Source organism: Leptosomus discolor, chromosome 12 (genome assembly GCF_034619465.1).
Source record: "Leptosomus discolor isolate bLepDis1 chromosome 12, bLepDis1.hap2, whole genome shotgun sequence".
NCBI lineage: Eukaryota > Metazoa > Chordata > Aves > Leptosomiformes > Leptosomidae > Leptosomus > Leptosomus discolor.
This window is the reverse complement of record NC_141402.1, coordinates 21,325,787-21,342,386: the sequence shown is the minus strand read 5'-3', so window position 1 is coordinate 21,342,386 and position 16,600 is coordinate 21,325,787. Positions and strand designations below refer to the sequence as shown.

The following is a 16,600-nucleotide window of genomic DNA, read 5'->3' as shown; positions in this document are numbered from 1 at the left end:
TGTAGAGGGCAGTTCTGGGGGAGGGGTTCAGGGGTGCACTGAGCTTTGGGGATGTAGTGCTTGTGGGGGCCGTGCTCCCACGGGGACAGGCAGCGAATGCAGGACGCGTCCGCTGGAGCTGCGGGGGCGGGGGGGAGACAAGGGCTTCGGGGGCAGCGGCGGTTGGCGAGCCTGGCGGGCTGCCCTCTCCCTCAGCAGCCTTCAGCCGCTAAGTGGTAAAAGGTCTTTTGCCTGTGCTTGAGCAGCTGTGGTACAAGTTGTCTTCTGCCGGCTTTTGTTTGCCCTGTAGTGCGGACGTGTTGAAGCAGGTGCAGCTTACGGAGGTGCTGAAGAAGGAGGTGAGGTCGCTTCTGATGGCTGCTGAAGAGGGCTTAACCTCAGCACAGCTGGAGCAGGAGTACACGGCCATGATCGGTAAACCTCTCCCTCTGTGTGACCTGGGCTTCCGATCCACCTTGGAGCTGGTGGCGGATACGCCTGAAGTTGTCAGTCTGCCCTTAATGAGAGAGGCACTTTTATCCTCAAAGGTGAGGTTTTGTTTCTTTACGGGTGGAGGATTTGTTTGAAACCACCTACTGGTATGAAGTGATGCCCTGGAACAGGGACGAATTCCCAGAGCTGTAGGTCATGTATTTCTGTTACTCTTTTTCCCCTATAGCTCTGTTTAATTTCTTGTCCTTGATGTTTCCTTCTGTATTTTGATCTGCCTTTGATCTGCTTTTCTGTTTTTTCCTCCTGAAAAATCACGCAGGCTTCTAGTCCTTTTTGTACATTTTGCATTCTGGACTTAGTTTAGAAACTGCAGTAACATTTCTTATGGGTACACTAGAGCTGGTAAGCATCACTTTTCCTGTAAATTCAGACTGCAGCAGGAGCCAAAACCAGGGATGGGGCCTCTCAGGAGAAGCTGTAAATGTTTCCCTACCTGACCCCATGGGAAGTTTAGTCTGTGTTAAAGAACCTTTTTAGTTTTCCTTTTCTTTGGAGAAGAGCTGTGGAAACAAATGGTAGGTGCAAAGACTTGACTGGGGATGGTGAAATTATATTTTTCTCTTTTAGAGTGCTACAGTAAGACAAGCAAATGTTGTTTAAAAGCATGGAAAAGACGTGGGTTACTCTCCAGGTCCCCAGGAAGGCCTTGCCTGGGCAGGTGGGTGCTCTGTAGTGGGGCTTTACTGTGATTCTGGCTGAGGGGAGCAATGAGCCATTTACTGTTTTCCCACCAAAACTTGCAGCAGCTGGGTTTCCTGTTGTGATCCTATGTCCAAGGACTTGACCTGCCTTCCTGCCTGGGTCTAGATTTATAGGGATGAGGGTGCAGATTGGTTGTTGGCTGTTGAAAAGGGTTCAGTCCAGTTTGCAAAGGGAGAGGAAAAGTGGTTGCCCTACTGGAACTTGGCCCCGATTTAGCGCGATTGCTTTTGAGGCAGACACCTGCTTCTGAAAAGGGTGGGGGGGAAGAGGAAAGGAAGGAAAGAAGAGGAGGTTTGCCTGTGTCGAGCTTTTAATGGTTCGTTGTTTTGGTAGTCTTCATAGTTTCTTTCTGTTGTAGCCATTGCAGGTGAGACCACCGAAGGAATTGTCCGACAGAAGTGCCAGGGCAGAGAAGAGTGCTGCTGTGAAGGTGGGTGCTGCTTCTCCCTCTAAGAATCTGCAGTTTCCCTCGGAGGGGTAGGGCTCTCATCCTGCCAGCAACCGTCTCTGATATGGTTGTGGTTGAGCAGACAAGAGCAGGTTCCTTGCTGACCCTGAAGAAGAACCTGGCAAGTGAGAGAGAGAGAAGGAAGAGATGCCACAAGGTGAGGTACAGGAAGAGATGTTGCAAGGTGAGTGTTATTTAACGGAAAGCACGCAGCTCTCACAAGCGCTGTGGCCAAGCGACTGTGTTTCAAGAGGGTGTTGCTGCATTTGCAGCTTCTGTAGCAGTTCCAGTTCCCCTAGGTTTCAGCACAGAAGGGCTGTGGGGTGCTGCAGAAGCAGCTGGCCCAAGGGAGTTGTCTTCGTAGCAGAGAGCTTAACTGGATGTTTTCTGCAGGTTGCCACCGTTTTTGGTGGGAGGTGAAAGAAGGGCAGTTCAGCCTGTTCAGAGTACGGACTTTCTGAATGCATGTGCAGGACTGGATTGGCTGGTCCTTCCAGGAGCAGGTAACAGAACTAGAAGGGTCTCCTGAATATCTGCTTGGCAGGCTGGTAAAGCCTTTCTGATGTGCTTTTTGAGGATGAAGGTTTAGCAGTAGTCTGGAAGGCACAGCCACAATGTTCCACAAAAGGAAACAGAAGAGACTGCAGATGTCCTCAGTGTTCCATAGTAACAGCTATGAGAGAAGGTAGAAAATCGCATACGGTTCCTGCCAGATTCCTGACTTTTCTGGGGAAAATTCATTTTAGCATCATTCTACCAGTTGGTTTAACCCTTAGTATGTTTACAAGAGCAAGTGGGTTTCCTTTGTTGTTTTAATTTATTAGTACAGTGAAGGGTGCCTCTCCAGTGGATCCTCGTGGCTGTGAATGCTGCAAGGGATGAAGCGAATGGCACCAGTGCTTTCAGACTTTCATTTTCAGATGTCTTCTCTTTCTGCTTAATATGTAACGCTGCATCAGTCTGACAAAGAATGACAGCCAAATTATCATCTTTGCAGCAGCACTTGCAGTTGAGATGCCTCCGTTGGAACCCAGCTGTGAGACAGAGAGCTTCCACCTGACAGCAGAAGAGAGATCAGAGCCGGTGGAAACACAAGCAGTAGGTTTGGGTGATGGCCTCAAACAAGTAAGAGGCTGGACAAGTGATCTGCAGCTTTTCCATGTCTTAGTCCAGGGAGCAGTACTCTTTTTACTGCTTTTGTTTCTGCAGAGTTTGCATTGTTGATGCACTGCTGTGAAAACAGAAGTGCCCTAGTTATGAATGCTGGCATTCAGCTGGCTTACTGGTGCCTAGAGTGTTCCTCAGTTCTTCATGGGCTTCAGAGGCCACTCTGTGCCCACCTGCAAACACATCAGAGGTATGCTTCACTGCAGTCCACCAATAAAAGCTCAAGGTGGGGTTTAACATTAATAGTGGGATGGCTAAAAGCTCAGCATAAGGGGTTTATTGGTTGGACTAGGTCATCTTTATAGCTTTCTTCCAACCCAAACCATTCCATGACTATTGTGTTTTAATGTCAGCATTTAGGGCTGGTTTTGGATGCGACCGGGCTAAAAAATGTGGAGAGAGAAAGAAAATCTGGGGCTCATTAGGAAACAACTGTGCAGAAAGCGAGTGAAGGAGAGAGATGGAAGCAGAGAGGTGAGGAGCTGTGGCTTGAGCAGGGGGGCTGTACAGCCCCGTGGGGAGTTGAGAGGTTGCCTGACTTCTCTGGTCCCGTCAGGCTGGGATGTTGCATCGTGCGTGTTTGTCATCTGGTGTAGGGAGTGGCTGGCACGGAGCTGAGGTTGCTCGGAGCTGTCTGGGCGATGGAGTGCTTGTGTCCAACAGCACCTTTCTGCTGCAGACGTCCCCTTTGGTTTCGGGGAGGTGCAAACTGGGGCTGGGGTGTCCCAAGGAGACCCCGACATCCTCCCCTGCCTGTCCCTGGGCTGCAGTGGGGGCCAGTGGGCTGGAGGAGCTGTCACTCTGTCCCCAGTCCAGCAACAGAGTCTGGCTGCCTCCTGCTGTGTATTCAGCCTTCGCGTTGTCTGTGCTATATAAACGTTGCTCTTGGAAAGGAAAGCACACAGTGGAAAGCTGAAAAGAGTGCACGATCAAGCCTGAACTGCCCCAGCAGGTGCTTTGCCTCCTACGCAGCAAAGCACAAGAGTGAAAATAACAAGTTAGCTTCCTTCAGCCATGTTCAGCATGAAAACCTCAGCTGAAGTTATGTGAAATTCTCTCCACAGTCTTAGGCCACTGCAAAATGCAAGCATGCAATAGCTATTTAAATCTGTTATTATGTGACCGATGGCATATGATAATTAGAAATCCTTAATCGTTAGGATCTCAAGGAGCATATGAACCTGTTTTTATGCAAAAATTGGTTGGTAAGCTTACCAGGGAGGATCATTTAACTGACTACTGAAACAGATTACATAGTCATTTCGGTGAAGACTTTAACACTACTAAGCCAGTGGTGTAAAGGAGACATTCACAGAAAGCTGTGGAAGAGGAAACACAGGCCAAATTAAACGGTCTGCACTTCACATGCTCTCTGAACAAGCCGGTAGCCACGCACTATTCACTTAGACATCAAGGGGAAAAGAAAACCCAAGTCTTCCGTGGCTGCTACTTCTGCCAGAGCAGCTAAGCTAACAAATGCAGGCACCGCTGGCGTATCTGATGTAATAATATGATTTTCTTCTGCCTCTGTGTTTCTGGAGCATTCACTGCTGCAGCCTGTTTCTACACTGGATATTTTTTGACGAGTACTTTGTGGTGGCTCTTTTGGCTTCTCTGCAAGACAAGAAAGTTAAGCTTGCAGATCTAGCCCTGAAATTCACAGCAGCCCATCGATACACGGGCTAGTCTGGTGTCAACAGAACCTTTACCTTTGGGACTTTGATTTTGCAAGTGTAATCTGATTCATGCTGCAACCTCTTCTCACCCAAGCTGTCCTCCTCAGATGTCGCCATCGAAGAAGAGAGAGAGACCCTTGTGATCCCTCAGCTTTATACTGAATATGACGTATACGGAATGGAACACTCTGTGGGTCAGGTTTGGGTCACCTGTCCGGTTCGCTCCTCCCTGCAGGGGCGACCTTTCACGTGCTTGCGACCCTTTACACATAGGGCACCCCAACACGGAGTACAGGATTTAGCAGTGACCTCGGTGGCTATAAGAACAAGTATAAGCACGGGCCTTTCTGCATGCCAGTCCTTGGTACGAACTATAAGCATCAAGTGTTATCACTGCTAGAGGCAGTCACTGTCTGGAAAAACGTGCTGTTGCTTTCAGAAAGTGCCGTTAGTTAGAGGAGACTTAACTGAAAAGTTAAAGCCCTAAACCAGAATTAGTTCTGATTTAGCCCAAACCAGGACATTCCACCCCTTATTCCATACCATTTATGTCATACTCATTACTAGCTTATAATTTGTCTTTTTACATGAAAGTTCATTAGGTTTGTTTAGTTCATGATTATGGGTTTCCATTCTTCCATAGCAGTCTCTCAGGGCAGGAAAGATGTCATGAAGTTTGTTGTGGTTCGTGCCCACAGTTTGCAAGTCCACATCGAAGGTGTTGGACGTCACTCGATGAGGCTAGCTCCGGTTATCCTGAAAGACGCTTATTGAACACTGTTAGTATTATGTAGCAATTAACACTGTACAGGTCAGAATTAAGTGTTCTCACCCAGACTTAAATTCCCTTGAGGCACATATTGGACTTCACCATCGTTCATCATTACCCACCAAGTATGACCAGATCCTTGAGCGAAAGCAACCCCACAAATGGGTTTGCCTTTGCCCGAAGCAGGAAATACCCACACAGTTTTTCCCAACAAATTCCTTTCACCCACCACAGAGACTTTATCCCCTTCAACTGTATGTAAAAGGTCAGATTGGGCAGGACTGGCTCGATTGATAGATCCTCTGGTGTTAACTAACTAGGTGGCTTGTGCTAAATGCTTGTCCCAGTTTTTGACAGTTCCACCACCCATTGCTTTCAGAGTAGCTTTTAATAGTCCATTGTACCGTTCAATTTTCCCAGAGGCTGGAGCATGGTAGGGAATATGATATACCCACTCAATACCATGTTCCTTAGCCCAGTTGTCTATAAGACTGTTTTTGAAATGAGTACCATTATCTGACTCAATTCTTTCTGGAGTACCATGTCACCACAAAATTTGCTTTTCAAGGCGCAGGATGGTGTTCCGGGCAGTGGTGTGAGGTACTGGATATGTTTCCAGCCAGCTGGTGGTCGCTTCCACCATTGGAAGCACATAACGCTTACCCTGGTGGGTTTGAGGCAATGTGATATAATCAATCTGCCAGGCCTCTCCATACTTATATTACAACCATCGTCCCCCATACCACAAAGGTTTTAACCGTTCAGCTTGCTTGATTGCGGCGCATGTTTCACAGTCGTGGATAACCTGCGCGATAGCGTCCATAGTTAAATCCACCCCTCGGTCATGAGCCCACTTGTACGTTGCATCTCTTCCCTGATGTCCTGAAGTGTCATGGGCCCACCGAGCTAGAAATAGTTCACCTTTATGTTCCCTGTCTAGGTCTGTTTGGAACACTTTCGCAGCCTGATCCACTTGCTGATTGTTTCAATGTTCCTTAGTGGCCCGACTTTTAGGTACGTGAGCATCTACGTGACGTATCTTGACAACTAGTTTCTCCATCCAGGCAGCAATGTCTTGCCACAATGCAGCAGCCCAAATTGGTTTACCTCTGCACTGCCAGTTATTCTGCTTCCACTGTTTCAGCCAACCCCACAAGGCATAAGCTACCATCCATGAGTCAGTGTAAAGATAGAGTACTGGCCGCTTTTCCCGTTCAGCAATGTCCAAGGCCAACTGGATGGCTTTTACTTCAGCAAACTGACTCGATTCACCTTCTCCCTCAGCCGCTTCTGCCACTCGTCGTGTGGGACTCCACACAGCAGCTTTCCACTTCCGACGATTCCCTACAAGGTGGCAGGATCCATCAGTGAACAGAGCATATTGCTTTTCATTATCTGGCAACTGATTATATGGTGGGGCTTCTACAGCACGTGTTACCCCTTCTTCTGGTGTCATTATAAAGTCTTTACCTTCTGGCTAATCAGTAATGACTTCTAAAATTCCTGGATGATTGGGGTTTCCTATCCCGGCCCTCTGTGTGATTAAAGCAACCCACTTACTCCAGGTAGCATCAGTGGCATGATGAGTAGAAGGAACCTCACCCTTGAACATCCAGCCTACTACTGGCAACCGTGGTGCCAAGAGGAGCTGTGCTTCAGTACCAATCCCTTCTGAAGAAGCTCTGACTCCTTCATATGCTGCCAGTATTTCTTTTTCAGTCGGGGTATAGTTGGCCTCAGAGCCTTTATATCCTCGGCTCCAAAATCCTAGGGGTTGACCTTGAGTCTCCCCTGGTGCTCTCTGCCACAAGCTCCAGGTTGGACCATTATCCCCGGCTGCAGTATAGAGTATATTTTTAATGTCCTGTCCTGTTCGGACTGGCCCAAGAGATACTGCATGTACAATCTCACGTTTGATTTGTTCAAAGGCTTGTTGCTGTTCAGGGCCCCAGTTGAAACTGTTTTTCTTTCGAGTCGCTACATAGAGAGGTTTCACAATCTGACTGTAACCAGGAATATGCATTCGCCAGAAACCCACAACGCCTAAGAAGGCTTGTCTTTCCTTTTTGTTAGTTGGTGGGGACATAGCAGAGATTTTATTAACCACGTCCATTGGGATCTGGCAGCGCCCGTCTTGCCACTTGATTCCCAGAAACTGGATCTCTCATGCAGGTCCTTTGACCTTGCTCCTTTTTATGGCAAAACTGGTGTCTAAGAGAATTTCAATGATCTTCTTACCTCTCTCAAAGACTTGTTCTGCTGAATTCCCCCATATAATGATGTCATCAATGTATTGCAGGTGTTCTGGAGCTCCACCCTTCTCCAGTGTGGAAGTCTAATGGAGAATGGAGATTAATAGTGGACTGTCGTGGCCTGAATGAAGTTACGCCACCACTTAGTGCTGCTGTGCCGGACATATTAGAACTTCAGTATGAACTGGAGTCAAAGGCAGCTAAGTGCTATGCTACAATTGACATTGTTAATGCATTCTTTTCTATTCCTATAGCACCGGAATGCAGGCCACAGTTTGCTTTCACCAGTCTTGTAAACCAACTTTTTAAGCTCAAGTTCCCGAATGAGCTTAGAAATGGTAATCAGTGAGTCTTGGCTGGTACGATATTGTCGTCTATGCACTGTTTTGGTAGCAATCGGCACCTGTGGATCTTCAACCTTCATCTGTCCCACAGCAGTGGACTCCTCTGAAAGTTTAGGCAATGAAGCTAATAGTTCTTTAGCCTCTATAGGTGCTATACCAAAAACCCACCGACGACCTTTTGGGCCTTTATAGTACCCTCTCTTTAAAAAGTCTATGCCAAGGATGCATGGAGCATCAGGACCAGTCACTATAGGGTGTTTCTCCCATTTGTCCCCAGTTAGGCTCACTTCGGCCTCCACAACAGTCAGTTCTTGAGGTCCTCCTGTCACTCCAGCAATAGTAACAGTTTGTGTTCCTTTACGATTTGATGGCACTAGGGTGCATTGTGCACCAGTATCTACAAGGGCTTTATACTTCTGTGGTTTTAACGTGCCAGGCCATTGGATCCACACAGTCCAATAAATTCGTTTGTCCCTCTCCTCCACCTGGCTGGAGGCAGGGCTCCTCTAATTTTTAGCACAATACCCATCAAGAAATGGGTTTGTATTCACTGGAGCAATCGCTCTGGTAGAACTTTCTTTTTTGTTTGTTCTACCTTGTAACCTACGTACTTGAGCCCACAAGACAAAAGTAGGTTTACCATCCCACTTCCTCATGTCCTCTCCACGCTCACGCAGGAAAGACCACATGGAAGCTTGGGACATGTACTGTTCCCTTCGGGCTGGCCTTGCAGGATAGCGTCTTCTCCTAATGGCTTCAACACGAGTCCATTTAGGGGAAGAATAGGATTTATCCTCTTTCTTAGACAATTTCTCATATATTTTTTCCATTTTCTTAGATATTTCATCAGCCATTTCCTTAGCTACAGCTGAGACACAGGCCTTCATGGGATCAGCGAGACTGTCTTCATACTGTCGCACTTTGTTAGCCACCTCATTCACAGCTGGTGTCTCAGCATCTCCTCCCCCGACCATTGTTGACAATGTATGGGAATACATTGATGGTGCACTCTGTACAAACTTCCTCAATATGGGTCGCTGACATGGCATTTCATCGGGATCTATAATTGCTTGCCAGTCACTATAGATCACCTCTCTCACAGCTAATTCCCTCAGGTACTTAATACCTTTTTCCATAGTGTTCCATTTGCTTGGGCGGCATTCAATATCTTCCTTAAAGGGATACCTGTACTTTACAGCTGCTAAGAGTCATTTCCAGAGGCTGGCATTGCTTTTCTTTCTTGCAAGTGCCTTGTCAATGCCTCCATTCTGAGCCAGGGATCCCAATTGCCTAGCTTCTTTACCGTCCAGTTCTATGGTTTCGGCCCCATTATCCCAGCATCGGAGCAACCAGCTGGTAATAGACTCTCCTTCATGATGATTAAAGTCCTCTCTTACATTACGCAGCTCTTTCCTAGAGAAGGGTGTACTTTCCTCTCTCTCTGACTCCCCCTCTGATGCTTTTGTTTTAGAAGGACCCTCGTCTGAATCTTCATCATCTGTAACTGGGCGATCTGTCTTTTTAAGGTGTTTTTTCCCAGTCACAGGGGCCTTATCCTCCTCTTCTGACTCTGACTCCTCTACATGTGCTGGTGGGGCTTTAGAAGGACCCTCTCCTGGATCTTCCTCATCCCTCACTGGGCGATCTGATTTCTTTGTCTGTTTCCTTCTGGACACAGGGGCAACTTGTGCTGCTAGAGATTGAGTGGGAGCCTTAGTACTTATCAGTGCAGCTGTGGTGCTCGCCGGAGTTGGAGTAGTGCCAGTGCTCACTGTCGGAGTTTGAGCAGTGGCAGCACTTGCTGTGGGAGCAGCAGCAGTGCTTGTGGGAGCTGGAGCAGCGGCAGCGCTTGCTGTGGGAGCTGGAGCAGCGGCAGTGCTTGCTGTGGGAGCTGGAGCAGTGGCAGCGCTTAGCGGGGGAGCCTGCTGGGTCTGAGTGGCTGTGGTGCATGTTACCCTAACTTGCTGTTTCCTTCGCGGGGTCTGAGTAGCTGCAGTGACTGTAGCTGAACAAGACCTATACCTACACCGAAATTTAACATACCACCACACCCCCTGAAACACCTGTAAGAGAATTGATAGTAAAAGGACGATATATAAAATCATGATATTCGGATGGTGATGCTCGCATCCGGGAGCCACATAATCGGATAGATTCCACTTGTTATAGAAGGGAGCAGTATAGTTTCCCCAGGTGTGACTGAAAGTGTAACTAATAACAGAATCCACTATGTAACGCAAGATGTACCTGGGTAAATTTGCTAACCAATTTATCCCAGCACAAACCAGTGATAAGCACCATAGTGTAGTGGTAAATTTCGCCCAGTGCCTATAAGGGATAATCCACAAGATAAGGCTAACAACAAGTAAACAATAATTCAACGCATACAGCAGATGAGGCGATATCATGGCACTTAATTTCAAACAAAACATTAGAAGAGAACCCCGTGGTATTAAACTTAAGAGGCTTATCATCTTGTGAGCTGTTTGTTTTAATTTCCAACCGTTCAAGAATCTCGGAAACAAAATTCCGCTCTTTTAAAAACAAGCGGGAGTTTGTGCTATTCAGGTAATTTATCGGAGCTCTGGTCATTGCTCCACGTTGGGCATCAATTGTATCTGTCACGGGTTGAGGCTGGGCTGGCCACTAACAAATGACAGACGCTCTCTACTAACCCCTCTCCCCTCCCAAAAGGGAAAAGGAAAGAGAACAAGGGAGAGAGACTTTACGGTTTGGAAAAGAAAACGAAAACAGCTTTAATGAAACAGTAACAATAAAAGAAAAGATAAGAATAAGAATCGCTCCTCCTGGGAATCGATTAGCATCTCAGCCTTACCCCCCCCCAGCGGTGGTGCACATGCCCAATACCGTCTCTGTGCGGGATTTTTCTGTCACTGGGTCTGGGCGCATGGGCCGGGGTAAGGGTACAAACAGGAGATGTATGGTTTTGTGGTCAGACAGGTGCTGTGTCGCTGCAGCGATGGTGAGGCAGACATCCCTTGGGGCAAGATGTTCCAGCAATGTTGAGACATCTGTTGCAGACACAGTCTCGACAAAGTCCTTTACGCCACCCCGTGGCTCAACATTGCAGTTTCATGGATGGTGCTCCGTGGTGGCATAGAAAGCAAAGATAGAGATAAAGAAAGAAGGAACGACACCCCAATAAAAGAACCACGACTACCAGCACCCAGTGGAATTCCCCACCTGACGTGAAGTCGATTCGGACTGACGGGATGCCGCAGCTCCGTGGTGGTAGCTATTGCACTTGTACTTTTTTTTTTTTTTTTTTTTTTTTTCTTCTCTTTCTCTCTCTTTCTTGCCTCTACATGAATGTTTTTGGAACTATTAAACTTCTTTTCTTTACGGCACCTGACCGTGTTTGTGTCTTAATCTCACTCTGGGAATAACCAAGAATTTCCCCAGCCCTGACCATTTCAGGTCTGGGCAGCAGGTTTGCACGGGGCGGGGGTTATTATTCTTTTGGATTTTAGTCTTTTTATTCCTCCCCTCGTCCCGGTCCCCCTGCCCCGCCCGCCGCAGCGGGCATTCCTGGGCTGTACCTTACTGCGGGCACAGGAGTTTGCAGAGGCTGGGTGGTGACGGTGGGGCTCAAGCATCTGAACAAGCTATCGCTGCCCCCGAGGCTTATTTTGGGGGGAACAAGCCTGTTTTGCGAGAGCGGGGCAGGTGGTTGCGGTTCCGGTCCCGCGCGCCCCCCCCCCGCGACTGTTGAGCGCGGCGTCATTCAAACCGCGGCACCCCCGGTCCCAGCCGCCGCCGCGCAGCCGGTGCGGAGCTCCTCGGCCGCGGCTCGCCTCGGGGGGCTCTTTCCTCGCCCAAACCCGCGGCACTGCGGCTTGAAAGCCCAGCAGCGAAAGCCAGACGCCTCACCCTCAGCTCGGGCTCTAACGGACACCTGAAGCTGCCGGCTCGCTTGGAGGGAGGGGGCGCTTGGGGGGGGTCCGCGTCCCCCGCCCCCCGGGTTGCTTTAGGGGCAGCGGGTGAAGGGAGGAGCAGAAATAGGGTGAAACCGAGGGAAGTTGGTAGCGGGGAGGGGGAACTTGAAGCTATTTTGTCCTGCTAGCGGCGGGTGGGAGAAACATCCCTGCTTTGTGGGATGGCAGGACTGGGTTTTGGTCGTCTGTGGGGGTTTTGTGGTGTTTGTTTTTAATTCTTGCTACAACCGAAGGCTTCTGGGCAGCACCAGCCCCCGGGGTTTGGGTAACCCCGGGACACGGGGATTGGGGCGAATTTCCCCGAGTTTCAGGGCTTCTAAAGCACCCCGGGGGAGGTGTTGCGGCTCCAGCGTGCAGCACCCCGGGGATGGGTGTCACCCAGCGGCACCGGGAGCGGCACCTGCCCCGGTGCTGGAGAGCGGCTGCACCCTTGGGGAGCCTCAACCCTCTCCCTGTTGTTCTTGCAGGATCTGCCCCATCCCCTCCCTTCCCTTCCCAAGGCATGGCTGAGGCATCGCACCTGTGGGCAGGGAAGGAGAAAAGAATGAAGAATGACACCGTGGTGGACTTGGACGACAGCCTGGCCAGCCTCATGTGGCTGCCGGACTTCTCAATCAGGAAGGACACCAGCACGGGCAAGTCCTACTGCCTCAGTGGCCCAGAGCCCCTTGACTGTCACAAGCTTTCCAGCTTCGACGCCCCGATGTCGCCCCTGGCCGCTGACCCAGCGTGCATGGGGGTGCCCCACACTCCCATCTCCTCTTCCTCCACCTCAAGGACAGCGCACCACACCCTGCCCGTGCACCCTCAGCTGGTGAAGGACATAGACTACAAGACCAACCCGCACGTCAAGCTACCCTACTCCTACGCCACCCTCATCTGCATGGCGATGGAAGCCAGCGATAAGCCCAAAATCACCCTCTCTGCCATCTACAAGTGGATTACCGACAACTTCTGCTACTTCCGTCATGTTGATCCCACCTGGCAGGTAGGAGATTTGGAGACCTCTTGTCCCCTCGCCCCGCAGGGCTGGGGAGGGCTTTCCACAGCCTCCACTGTGCAAGGCAAGGTCCCATGGGGATGCTGAATCCCACTGGGAGGAAAGCGTCACCGGCAGCTGGTGGGGAAGGGCTGTAACAGAAAGAGCTTGGGTGTGTAGAAATGCCGCAACCATGAGGGTGGCAGAGGGAAGGAGCCATTATGGGGGAGAGCCCGGGGCCATTTTGGGTGCAAGGAGGTACCTGTCGGGCTGTTGGTCCCTGCAGCTCCTCTTGGCTCCAGGACGAAGGCATCTCTGTCCCCAGCTCCACCTTTCTGAGGCTCTCGTGGGGTCCTGAGTCCCTCCGGGCTGAGCACACGTGAAATGGCCAGATTGAGCATCTCTGGGTGCTGAGGTGCAGGTGTAGGAGAGGGATGGAGAGGACCCCCAGGGAGATGCCGCTTGTTGGACAATCCTTCGCTGGGGAGGTTCAGAGCAGAAATGCTGCTGCTTTCCCAGCAGGGCAGGTCTCCTATCCCCTTGGACAGGCGTGGGAGGCTCCATCGCTGTGACGAGCTGGTGAGGCCTCAGAGGGAAGCGCAAAAAGAGGTCAAATAGGGCTGCTGTCCCCAGCTAGCATGAGCATGTCCCCAGAGGGTAGGGGACAGCCCCCAGGCTCACCAGCTTTGGGGACCGCTTGAAGCACAGGGGCTTTTCCCAGCCACCTTGGCTCACTGCCCTCCTCCGTCACGTAAGGAGACCTCCGGCACATGAGGCTTTCTAGGATATGGCAGGGCAGGAGGGACCTGGGTGGATCGTCCCTCTGCTTGGGTTATTCCCAGCCCAAATCCGCAGTGTGCCAGCGATCCCGGTGGCAGCGCTCACGCAGGCAGGGTTGGGCAAAACTGCTGCAAACCCCCTGCCCAGGTGTTGCCCACCCTCCTTCTGGGCAGGTGGGTCTCCAGCAGCTCTTGAAGCCCAACATGGGGAAGGGAACCCCCTGGTCCCTCTCCAGGGCCAGCATGTTGACTTTCTTCTGCAAACTCACGGCTGGATAATCACCACTTTTTTAATTAAATGTGTTTATTAAAAAAAGAAAGAAGGTTTTCAATCCTCTCCGCAGAGATGCAGGGGGTTCATGGGATTGTCGCAGGCAGGAGTGATAAATATGTTAACTGGCTGGGTCATAATGGAGGGTGGCCCAGGCTGAATGAGGTCTGGGATGGGGAGGGGAGATGGGGAGCAGAGAATTCAGCTGGCAAGTCTCTCACCCTTGTAAAATTTTGTTAAACTGTAAATTAGGAGTTCTCACAGCCTGAATTGTTTGCAGGGATATCAGTGTTCCTGATGCTTTTTTCTTTCTCTCTTTTTTTTTTTCTTTCTTTCTCTCTCTCTTTTCCTTTCTGCCTTTTTTCTGTCTCTCACGCTCTTTTTTTCCCTGTCTCTCTCGCTTTTTTTTTTTTACTTTCTTTTCGAGGCTGTGTTCTCATCCCCTATTCCGATTCCCGTACGTGAAGGCAGCCTGGAAAGGTCAAGCCACCCATACTCCAGGGGGAGATGGATATATTCCTGTGGGAGCTGAGTGCGTTGGAGAGGTGCCAACACACCCAAGGAGCTTCAGCCCAGAGGAGTGTTTTGTTGTGTGCGTGTGTGTGTGCGTGCATGTGTTTTTTGACAGCTCTAAGCATTCAAGCCTTGTTTTTCCTATTCGGCACTACGGATTATGGATGAATAAGCATAAAGATATCCAGGCAACATTAAAAAAAACCCCACAATCCTCTCCCATATCCAATCTCTTAATCTTGGCTTTGTGGAGTCCAATGCTGGGTTATTTACCCAACAACTGAGTTCCCTTTCTGATTATTCATATCACTCCAGGCACATTCAGGGTTTCAGAACAGCTCGATGGGAGCAGAAACTCCTCTGTTTCTCCCTCGCCCCCTTTTTTTTCTTTTCCCCCTTCAGCTCATTGCAGTGGTGGCTGGTGAAGATGCAGTGATTCCACACCAAGCTTCCTCAGGCCAGGAGGCACGTCTGGGGATACACTGGGCTGTGGTGGAACAGTCCATGTGTGTCTCCAGTTTTGCCCGTCTGGTTTGGGTCAGCCTGGCCGCTGGGAGGCACGGTGCCTATTTTTTTGGCCAAATAATTTCCCCTCAACACTAGCAATAGGCACAGATGAACAGGGGGAAACAAGGAGGGCCCTCACGATGCCATCCCCCGCGGTGCTGCCATGTGTTGCCACTTGTAATGGGGCTGTGGCCACACTGGTGTAAATCATAGAATTATTTAGGTGGGAAAAGACCTTTAAGATTATACCCTCCTCTTCCTGCTTAGACACGAAGGAGGACCCAGCCTCCTTCAGCTTAGCTCCATGCTTAGAGCAAGTCTGGCCAGTTTCTCCCAGTGCTCTGCATGATCAAAGGCCCCACAGTCCCAATTTACAACCAAGGAGAGTTGCCCAAAAGCTTCCTGTTGGTTGGCAGGTTGAGCTTGAGCCCCTTGGCTCCTGTCACCTCTGGCTGGATTAGACAGAAGGCAAGAAAACTCTGCTGGTGGCTAGGGGCAGGGGAGTTTCTGCTGGGCATGCAGCCTGGGATGTCTCAATGTTGCCGTTTCTGCTTTCTTTTTCCCAAAGGTCCTTGCTGAAAACGTGTTTCTCTACCAGCCTCACCACACAGGTAGGTGCTGCAGCAGCAAACAAGTGTTCAACCTTGGGTTTTTTTTCTCTTTTGGGTCTAGAACTCCATCTGGCACAACCTCTCCTTGAACAAGTGCTTCATCAGGGTGCCCCGAGAGAAGGGCGAGCCAGGGAAAGGCGGGTTTTGGAAGCTTGACCCCCAACATGCTGACCGGCTCAAGAATGGGGCCTTCAAAAAACGGAGGAACGGCCCCAGTGCGGATCCATCCTGCCTTCACCAAAACAGACCAGACAGAAGCACAGGGCGTCGCCAGCCCAGCTGCCTCCCCTTGTGCCTCCAATAACATCCTCAACGTCAACATGGAGTCGCAGCAGCTGCTGAAAGAGTTTGAAGAAGTCACCGGTGCCCAGAACTGGAAGCCGGTGGTTGGCAAAGCAGGGCAGAAGCACAAGCAGCCCTCGCCCAAGCAAATGGCCAAGACACCTCGGCTTTCTGACTCTGCCTTGCTGACCCAGGAAGAGGAGACCGAGCTGGGATCACTGACAGGTGACTTTGGCTGGGAAGCCATCTTCAACACCAACCTGAATGGAGACTTCTCCACTTTGGGGGATTTGGAGCTCCCACCTACTCCAACCAGCCCTGTAACACACGACCTGGACTTGACAGTACACGGGCAGCACATTGAGTGTCCCCAGGGGCAGGAACAGGTCCTCACCGCATCCAACCAGAACATCTTGGACTTTGATGAAACCGTCCTGGCCACTTCCTTCCTGCAACATCACGGGGACGAAGAGACAAGCGACTGCCTCTCCAACGCTGTCAACATAGAGCAGTTGTTTGATCTCAACGACACCTCTTTTCCAGCAGATGCGACCGACTGGAGCAACCTGGTGGCCCTCCTACGAGAGGCCAGTCACTTCCAAAGCCCACAAAGACTTTAGTAGGACGCTCCCCCCGTGCTGCTGGGATTTAGAAGGCACAAGATTTTCTAGAGACAGAGACATCCACAGTGACTTTTACCAGCTTAAGTCACAGAAACACCACCACAAGAACTGCTTGGTATATCTTTAAAGGACACATCACAAGTCTCTAGTCCATGAGTCTCCTCAAGACGAGAAATATTAACAGCACTTATTTTTTTACTTGTAAAGGAAGAAATGTGAATTATCTTTT

At 50.1% G+C, this 16,600-nt stretch overlaps 1 pseudogene; it reads left to right on the top strand.

The window, feature by feature from the left end:
- The first annotated feature begins 10,256 nt into the window (after window positions 1-10,256).
- Window positions 10,257-16,368, top strand: LOC147414629 (forkhead box protein J1-like; annotated as a pseudogene).
- Window positions 16,369-16,600: the final 232 nt, after the last annotated feature.